Source organism: Protobothrops mucrosquamatus, unplaced genomic scaffold (assembly GCF_001527695.2).
Source record: "Protobothrops mucrosquamatus isolate PMUCROS unplaced genomic scaffold, P.Mucros_1.0 scaffold270, whole genome shotgun sequence".
Classification (NCBI taxonomy): Eukaryota; Metazoa; Chordata; class Lepidosauria; order Squamata; family Viperidae; genus Protobothrops; species Protobothrops mucrosquamatus.
The window spans coordinates 760,830-771,364 of record NW_015386615.1 but is presented as its reverse complement, the minus strand read 5'-3'; the positions used below and the strand labels follow the sequence as shown (position 1 = coordinate 771,364).

Here is a 10,535-nt window from a genome sequence, read left to right as displayed (position 1 = left end):
GGGAGGAGCCAATGTGTAGATTTGCTTTTAAAATAATTAGGAAGTTTTCCAGAGAATGCTGAAGGCTTTTTTTTATCATTGATATTCATTAGAAACCAACACATGATTTCTTAAACACAAATACATAGCATTTGAAGGTATAATTAGAGCCATGAGATCTGGGAAGAAAAATTCCAAATGTCCACCTCATGGTAGGAGAGAGTTCTAATAGTCATTTGGAGACCAACAAAATTTTCTTGAGCACCATGCATTAACTTGGCATTCAGTTAACTAATTGTTAATAACTAATAATTCATTGTTCTTACAGATTTATCCAACAAAATGAAGTTTGTGATCGTTCTTGCCTGCCTTTTGGCCATCGTTCTTCCTCTTGAGGTACACATTAAGGATTGTGATTGCATGATAGGATTCATTTAATGCTTGAAAAAAAATATCTAGGCTTCATTTAATGCTTGAAAAAAAAAATAACTGCACAGTTTTTGAGAGTCAGGGGGTTTGTGTGGTTCTATTCGAATGGGGTGAGCAGAGCATTCATTTTCTCAAAATTCTTGTCTGATGGTTCAGGGAGGGAAGCTAGCATTATTTTTCTACATTGCAAAAGGTGGCTGGGATGGATGAATCAGAGAGACAGATAGAAGGAGAGAGAAGGAATGTTCAGTTCATAGAGGAAGATCATACCCTGCAGAGACTTGAAACAAATCTTTCTTCTCATTAGCATGGAGCAGAAACAGTTGTTGAAAGAAAGTCTTCATCAGGGTCCCATCCAAGCCGGGAATAAACAAAATGGAGACTGCTTTAGAAAGAAGGTTGTAGTTAATTGAACAGCAGAGGCAGACAGAAGCATGGCTCTGGGAAAGCTGACCACATGTTGCTGGGAGTGTTGGGTTTTTATACCTCCTTGGGCTTTTGAGGTTGTTTCCTGTTCCTGTTTGAGGCTTTGTATTCCCTGTGTCATGTACTTTGGCCTCAGTCTGAGTGTGCCCTTTTGGTATTGGTGGGTTAATCCTATTATGTTTCCTGTCCTTAGAGTTTGGGTGGGGATGTGGATTTTAGGGCTTTTTGTCTTCCTAATCTCATCAGCTTCTATCTTCTTGGCTCCAACCTTTTTGAAAGGATTATCACATCTGCATTTCTAAAAGCTGGCCTCTGCCTAGTTTCTGTTGGGCTATTAAGAAAAACTGGGCTTGCTTTTCTGCCTTTAAGATCCTTTGGGGAAATATATTCTGCCTTTTTAATATTCCCCAAAACATTTCTTTCGTGTGTGTGTGTGTGTGTGTGTGTGTGTGTGTGTGTGTGTGTGTGACCTCCCACACAATGTTACTCAACCCTGGCAGCTGTAAGATGTGTGGCAATGGCTGGCTATTAAATTCTGGGAGTTGAAGCCCAGACATCTTACAGTAGCCAATGCTGAGAAACAATGGTATACTATAAAGGTTTCAAGGTAAGTATTTCTTGTTGATAAAATTTCCAAAGTTGGATTTGGAGATGATATCCTTGAAAGTTTGGAAGGTGTCAGGCTGATGGGAAGATCAGCTTGCACAATCCCATGTCCTATCAACCCAACTGAAAACTGGGATCAAGATTTTTTTATATGGTCCTTTGGATACTTGGCTGAAGGCAACCAAGATGCTTGGTTGGGTGCTCTTGTAATGGGCTGCAATCTTTGCTAATGGCTGGCTTGGTTTGGCTCGGGGAATCAGTTCGATAAATAAAACATCTGATAGACTGATTTGGTCAAAAACAGTTATCACAATAAATGAAATATTTTAAAAATAAATCTAACATTAAATACATTTACCCATTTTAACTTGATGTCTTCCTCATTTTTCTCCTTCTCTTCCAGGCCAGCAGCAGTGAAAGTGAAAGCAATGAACGGAGATCCCCACCTTTTCCATCATATCCATGTCCAGATGCATTAACCAAAAATATAATTGAGGCTTTAATAAATATACTCTGTATCAGAACAGCCCCTCCGAAGATTGAATGAAACCTGTTGACTGGTATGTGCTGTTGAGATAGTTTACTTCAGAAGGGAATATTTTGTGTGCTACTCCTTCTACTGTTTCACGATGACTGATCTTTTTAATCTTCCAGAAGAAAACTTGGTTATTTCCTCAGGTATTTGGCTAGGATAGGATGGAGTCAAGGAATTAGCACTATGACTGATTCTGGGACCTTGTTCCCTGTGTGGTGATTGTGGTGTTGGTTTTTATTGGTTGCTGTGGGTCATCTAGGATCACTTTATGAAATATAAATGATTATATAAGATCTGCTCCTTACTAAGAGAATTAACACTTTGGATCAGGGTTCTTCAAACGTGGTCCTTTTATGACTTGTGGACTTCAACTCCCAAAATTCCTCAGCCAGTGTGCCTGGCTGAAGAATTCTGGGAGTTGAAGTCCACAAGTCATAAAAGGGCCAAGTTTGAAGAACCCTGCTTTGGATGAAGCAATCTTGCCCAAGAAGAACCAAAGAAACGTTTACAGAAGGCAGCTTGGCTCTTCAGTAAATGGGGGACTTAAAATTGCAGAAACCAACTGAAAAAAAAATCCCAGTAATTCACGGAAACCCCAGTCTAAAGGTGAAGGACTTGCTTACAACCAAAGAGAATAACAGTTATTCTGGAGCTGTGACAACTAACGTTTGAACACAGCAGGCAGCACTTAGTCTAGTCATAAAGGGAGGAGTTGTGAAATAATACATCACAATATGTTTTTTTCTGTTGTAGATCTTGCTGAGATGATCTTTACAAGATACCTAGAAGATAGCCTTTTGCTTCTGACACAGCCCAATGAATGACCCTGATTTAAATTGACTTATTAAAGCTTTGCAATGTTTTCCTTTGAATAAATTTGAGCAGCATAATATTGCTCCTAGTTTTTTTTTCCTTTTGGTACATTTGTGAGTGTGAATGTTTATGAATGAGAGACATTTGCCAAAGACTGGCCTGTGGAGCTGGGAACGTTTTTTACCTCATCATTTTAAAGGATGAAATAAGATAGGAAAAAAAAAACCAAAATAAAAAGGAATTGAAGATATTCTTCTTCAAAAAGAAAGGTCAGTTATCAAATGCTGAAACTTTCTCTCAACTTTTCAGCCTCCTCATTAACATATATAAGTTGAAATGAAGCAATCATCATGCAACAAAGCTTCCAGCAATTTCAATTACATCTATACAAGATTTCTATGCAGGGCAAAGAGAATTATTAGGGGGGAAAAGTGGGGTGAGCTATTAGCAAATAGGAATTGCTTTGGCACTTGATTCAGTGCTTTTTCAGATGCCATCAAATCCTATGCCTTTGAAAGTGGAGCATGGTCAATCAAGATTCATGTCAACAATTGATTAGGATAGAACAGTGATGGCAAAACTTTTAGAGACCGAGTGCCCAAACTGCAACCCAAAACCCACTTATTTATCCCCGAGTGCCAGGTGCGCATGGCCCACTGGATGGGCATGACTGTGGTGGTCATGGCAGATTGGGTGGGTGTGGCCAAGGTGGGCGTGATCACCTCAATGTTGCTCGTGGGGAGGGACGCCTGTGGGAGCCAGGCAGGGTTGGGGGAGATCCAGGTGGTCTCTGACAGGTGGGGCAGTGGGCAGGAGGCTGATCCTGCGGGGAGAGGCGAGGCAGGGCGGGGGTGCCACTGTCACAGGGCAAGGTGAGGCAGGGGCCGGGGCGGCTGCTGCCTGACACCATCAGCCCCTGCGCACAGAGGCCAGCGAACGCATGGGTGCTGGGATGCATCCAGCCATGTGGGACCTTGGCGAGTTAGTGGGCGGCTGGTTGAAGAGGGATGGTTGCCATCTCCGGGGCATGGTGCGCGTGCCCACAGAGAGGGCTCTGAGTGCCGCTTCTGGCACGCGTGCCATAGGTTCGCCACCACTGGGATAGAAAAAAGGTGTATTTCTGTTTTCAACAGGGGGCTTAAATATATTTATTTAGTATGGTTTAAATTTATTATAGCATTCAACTCCAGTGGACTCTGGGTGATATACACCCTCAGCTAGAAAAACCTCCTTTGAAAACAGATAAAGCATAAGGCCAAACAGGCAACTCAGACTTAAACAATTTGAAAATAACACAGATCAAACAAATAAAACAAAATACAGTGTGCAGGAACAATTTGATATTTGCAAAAGACAGGAATAAATCTGATTTTAGAGATATTATATGAGGGTTTTTTGTATGTCAGAGCAAATGGTAGTAAGCAATCATGCCAAAAATGGCTGTTTGAAGAACACAACTTTTTAATAAGGTATTCAGAGAGCCAAAAAAAGAGAGATAATACTGTTTCAGATTAAAATTATACTCCGTTCATTGAGGAACCTTGTATTTGAGCTAGTTTTCCATTTTGCAAATGCTCCAGAATATTCCAATGGTGCACTATTGCTACCTGGAATGAGGCCCATACAGGTTTTCAAGCACCCTCCTTTTTAATACGAACATTGGGAAAGGTATCAGAATAGAACAGGCCACAATAGGTATTTTGAAAGTAAAATTAATTTCAGAAATAGTGAAATATATTAAAGATAAATAAGAAAAAGATAGAGATATATTTGATATAGTGCTAAGTAAAAAATATATTTGCTCCTTTCCGATTTTCTAAAGCTTTGCATATTTTACAAATTAATATTACCAGAGCTTTCTGATATAACATAAATTTAAGAGTATTAAAAACAACCAAGTATGGGATTCATTTACTTCATAAACCAAGTTATCAAACATGTGACTTCCCAGTATGTAAAAAGCTAATTGTCCATACTGTTGTCATCAATTAAAGGGGTAACCAGCTCTCTCCTAGATAAATCTCCAAACTTTGCTCCTTTCTTTACAATAAAGTTCTCATCTCACAGATTCTACCAGCTGGTCATACCTGATTCAAAAAGAATCTCTGAAAACTCCATTCATTTATGATTATCAGTCTTGAGATGGAGAAGATTTGGGACAATAGTAAATCTCCCTACAGGTAGCCAATCCAATTTGTCAGAATCCTTCCAAGACTGTAGAACACAGAAATCACACAAACACAAAACAGGACAACATCCAGGAAGCTGCTGGCTTCTCTTTTATGGGCTAAAGCCGGGGTCTTCAAACTTGGCCCTTTTATGAGTTGTGGACTTCAACTCCCAGAATTCCTCAGCTAGCATGCCTGGCTGAGGAATTCTGGGAGTTGAAGTCCACAACTCATAAAAGGGCCAAGTTTGAAGACCCCTGGGCTAAAGTAAGTGTGAATGACTTTACCACACAAAAGCACTACATGAAAATAGGATTCATAGGACAGTAGATTAGAATGGAATATTTAATTTTGGAGCAAAATCAAACACACAAAATCTATGTTGCCTTCCACCAAAATTTCTGTTGTATAGTCTGAAGTGACTGGTGAGTTGTCTTGGACAAAGTGCTCTAGGTAACTGAGTGAAATATTTATTTATAAAATTTATAAAAAAATAGTGTCTGGGATTGTTAACAGTGCACCATTTCCATGGAAGAGGTAACTCTTATTTTATCAAAGCCTTGTAGACCTCTTAGAGTTTGGAAGTCCAAGTCTAACTTGCTCTGGGACTTTAAGGAGCAGCTCTGAGCCAGCCGGCTTTGTTTTACATAAATCACACAAATTTTGGCTCCTCTCTTCCCAGTGAAGTTCTCACGTCCCAGATTTTACAGGCTAGTTATATCCCACTCAAAGAAAATCTCTCGCTTCCAGTAGGAACATGGCCACCTGAAGGCATTTTTACCAATTTGTGGGGAGCAGGTTCTCCATGGTTTTCATACTTGGAGCTGGTTTCTAGGCTTCAAGAAACTTCCATGGGGAAGGGGAGTCTTCAGAATCAATCTTGTGATGTCCCAGGTAGCTGGGTTCTCTGGGAAAGCTTTGAAGAGAGAAAAAACCAGATTGGGTAAGCCTTCAACTGGTGGTAGGGCAACCAAGAAGCAAACTCACCATGAAAAATTCAGGCATTTTAAATATTTTTAAAATGGACAATAAAGCATTCTTCTTAGACACATTTTTTTGCATACTTATATTTTCTGTTGCAAAAGAGGCTCATTTTGGATGCAGCCTGTTTTAAAAAAAACGGTGTCATTTCTGATTTTAAAATGGTAGCTGGAAACAATTTTTGAAACTTAAAGTTTTAAACTTCTTTGAGGATTCTATTCTTTTTATATTGATTTTGCCTGATTTTCTGAAGTTTTTGAATAAAGACTTTCTAAGTGGTGCTTCTAAGAAATTTGTTGTGGGGATAAAAAAAAAGTTCTGATTTTACTTGAAGCTTATTGGACAGGAATTAACATAGCTTTAAAGCTGCTTGCCTGTAATAAGATATTTGACCACAAGAGGGAGGTCAAGACGAGGAGTTTGCTTATAAATCACACTTTCTTAACAGAAGAAACTTGTAGTGGTGCTCTTTGACCACAGGAGGGATCCAAATACCATAATATTGCCTGTAAATTACTAAAATAAATGGAATTAAACTTATAATTCATATGGTTGTGATATTTTGTGAATTATCAATATGACAATGACAAAAAAAAATAAAGTAGTAGATTGGGTGAATCTGAATCCCTAAGTGCTATTCTGGAGAAATATTCAAGAAAAACACATCAAGTAATCCTAGCAATGGGAGCAAACATTGAATTAAAACTTGATATGCTCTGAAGGGAACGTCATAAGGAGATTCATCAGCTAACTGGAGAAATTAAACAGATAAAGCATAGAATGGATTTTTGGGAGTGCAAATCAGAGAAGAAAGACATTCAGGATGAAACTGATTTGGATGAGAGGGCCTTTTGGAATTCTAGAATAAAGGACTTCAGTTAAGATTTTGAACAGTTCCTGAAATGTCTGGAGAAGACATCAAATGGGGAATGATTAAATCCTTGGCTCAATTAATTGATTCAGAAATGAGAACATTGAAATAGAAATAGAAAAAATATATAGCATAAATTCATGATTTGCCACCACAAGAAAAGTACCAAGAGTTGTTTTAATTCAGTTTGTAAGAAAAAGAAAAAGAAAACAAGAGAATAAGTCTTAGATTGTCACTTTAAATCTACAGTGAAAATTGACAGTGTGGATATAATTGTCCTGGAGGAAATCCCTGATAGAAGTTTGAGAAAGAGAAAAGCTTATACCTTCTTACAGACATCCTGAAGAAGAGAAAAATTGCATTCCACTGGGAGTGATATTTAGTTACCAAGAACAAAGTTTTAGGCTGAATTCCATAGAAAAAGCCAAGGAGTTGTTGATTAAACATAAATTAATTTTGGTCCCAGTGCAAATGTACAGTACGGCACAATACATTTCCATGGAAATTTTACCTTTTACTACATCAAACATCAAAAAGATGTTGAGACTCTAGAAAAAGTGCGGACAAGAACAACAAATATGATTTGGGGACTGGAGGTTAAAACATATAAAGAACAGTTGCTGGAATTGGGTATATCTAGTTTAACTAAAAGAAGGTCTAGGGGTAACATGATAGCAGTGTTCCAATATCTAGGGGGCTGCCATAAAGAAGGAGTCAACCTATTCTCCAAAGCACATGAGGGCAGGACAAGAAGCAACGGATGGAAACTAATCAATTATGTTATTCTATATTCTGTATTCTAGACCTCTTAGAGTTTGGAAGTCCAAGCAAGTTTACCTTGCACTAGGACTTGAAGGGGTTGCAGAGTCACAATTTTAATGTATATATAATGTTGTTGTTAATTGCGAAGTCGTGTCTGACCCATCGCGACCCCATGGACAATGTTCCTCCAGGTCTTCCTGTCCTCTACCATCTTCTGGAATCCATTTAAGTTCATGTATATATAATACCAAACAGTATAATTTCTAAAAATTCTCAATTACCTTTCATCCTTATCATAATTTATGACATCAATTTTACTTTTAAAATTGTCATTGTGATCCATTCCATTATTCTCTGATGTTTGCATGGCTGTTCTATTTTTTAGCAAGGAAATGAGAGAACAGAGCTAAGCTTTTGCCAAGTAACATGTAAACATATGGCATGAACAGGTCCAAGCAACTTGGGAGAATCAAATTATTTCTTTGAAATGACAAGAGGAGTGTCACAATGTAAGTTCCATCCTGTAAGTTCTGGTGCTTTCAAAGAGTACCCAACAATCAATTAATGTTGGACTTCTTTTAACTTCTTTTAACATAAGTTTAGTAGTACTCCAGAACAGAGCTATTTCAGGATTGCACTAAGACTTTCTCCAAAAGAGCCCAACTATAAACTGAATCTCCCAAATAAGCCATCGGTGCCAATCCAGCATGAATTCTGGTAATGGGCTATGCCTGCCTACCTTTCTGTCTATCAAAATTCTCCTCCTCTAGCCCCATCTCCATCCCACATCAAGGAGAATGAATGGTGGGTGTTTTCCTACACCTTGATGGCATTTGGCTGGAGAGAAGAAAAGAAAAGTTGTGGAAAACTATTAATCTCTTTCCTTAATGTGCCCTGCATTCCACACATTGGCTGGCATTGAGCCTATGCTGGATAAGGATTCCCAGTGGAGACCACACATTTTATGCCAGTATAGTGTTCTGTTTGTTTGAGAACTTTAACTTGGTTTGAGGAAGAACCTTTTGATTGAGAGACAGACACTGAATTATTCCTGTGATTAAACAGTAAATCTTTAAGTCACTTGGCTCAATTCTTCTCCCTCCCACCCAACATACTCACTATTGAAGTATTTTATAAAGTAAAACATACTTCTTTTTTACATCCTCCCTTTCTACAATATTATGACGCATCACTTGTAAAACCTTCCTGGTTCAAACTGCTTCATTTTACAGGGATTCTTTTTTTCCTCACCAAGCCGAAAATCTGAAATCTCTTAGCATTCAGGGTTTAGCAAAATCTAGTCCTAAGCCCTAAAAACCCAAGCATAGAAACTTTCTTGTTAGTCACAGTTTTATCATCTTAATTCAAGAATGCCCCATTCTCTTAGCAAATAGGAAAAGGAAGGAAAAAAAATGCTGGATTAAGGAGTGTAATCTTCCACAGGTGACAGTTAAATGGAACATCTGACCCAATTGTTTTGTACAGAGTAAATTTAACATCACTTCTTCACCCAAAAGAATATCTAAGAAAGTTGATGATCTCCTCTGCAACATTTCATTGTGTTGTTCCTCAGTTTTTTCCCCTCTAGACTAGAATAACCTTAGAGATAAGGATCAAAGCAAACCATTAATATGGAGGGGAAAAATGAGGTTCAGTCATGGAATTATACATTGGAAGGGACCATTGAGATCAATTAACTTTTTGCAGAGTTTCATAATTTACTACTACAGCAACTATATGCATATCGAGGCCATGAACATTTTAGTGATGAGATTAAACTGAAGATTGGGATGCTGAACTAGCATGTGAGAGACACAAATCTCCATTTGACTAGAGAGTTTACAGAGTCAATTTGAGCCCATTACTCTCAGATCAGTTTCCCTCACAATGTTGTTTTGGGACAAAATGAGAAGAAAACCCCATGTAAGTGAGTTAGAGTTGCCTGAGGAAAAGCAGCTAGTACATGCAACAAAAATTAAATTTTGAAGAAGAATTTGCCCCAGTGCTTTTTTTGTTAAAAAAAAAAAAAAAAAAGGTGCCGGAACTCATACATGTCATACAACCTGCCTTGCCTACCCTACAAGGTTTACCTTTGTAGTTGAAAAAAAAACCTTCAATTTTTAGTATATCTAAAAGACTAGGATTTTGTTCAAGGCAACTCTGGAAAATCTGTTGAAAAAAGGTGCTGGAACTCTGTTCCGGTGTGTTCTATGACAAAAAAAAAAAGCCCTGGTTTGCCCTATGAAGACGTGGGGGAAATCATGCAATGTCAAAAGTGTTGACCACCTGTGGATTCCAATGAAGATTCTGAATTTTATATCATGATACATCTGACTTAGAAGCTGGATCCTTCCTTGGACAAGGCAAGTGAATAAGGGGAATTTATAACTATAAGTATGCTAAACAATCCAGAAAAATGCCCTGATATTCTAAAGAAACAAACCAAGCCAAGCACAAGTCCTAATATACAGCATTCACTCATTTTTCAAGGTAAGCCAAACCACTTGCTCAGCTTAATGAGGGGTTAAACCATTAGTACCTGGATCCTCAAAATTTGTGACTTACATGGTGGATCACAGTTCCAGGACCGTAACTGAATAGGCCTCTTTGTGTGAATCAGATTTGCAGATTAGTTCTTATCAAAATGAGGCACAACTGTAGTTAAACTGATAATAAAGAACATGAGACAGATAATCAAGATTGTACTGTGGTAGTGAAATCACAGCTGTCATTCAGGTTTTCCCAGTTGCAATGTATGGCTGTGAAAGTTGGACCATAAGAAAGGCTGAGCATCAAAGAATTGAGGCCTTTGAACTATGGTGCTGGAGAAGACTCCTGCGAGTCCCCTGGACTGCAAGATGATCAAACCGGTCAGTCCTAGAGGAGATCAACCCTGGCTGCTCTTTAGAAGGCCAGATCCTGAAGTTGAAACTCAAATATTTTGGCCACCTAATGAGAAGGAAGG

The 10,535-nt window shown here is 38.5% G+C and overlaps 1 long non-coding RNA gene across 1 annotated transcript; it reads left to right on the top strand.

Annotated features, from left to right (window-relative positions):
* Positions 1-302: 302 nt before the first annotated feature.
* Positions 303-2,866, top strand: LOC107286308. The gene is made up of 3 exons (XR_001548854.2): positions 303-375; positions 1,844-2,000; positions 2,729-2,866. It is a non-coding gene; the product is annotated as an uncharacterized LOC107286308 (long non-coding RNA).
* The last annotated feature ends 7,669 nt before the right edge of the window (positions 2,867-10,535 follow it).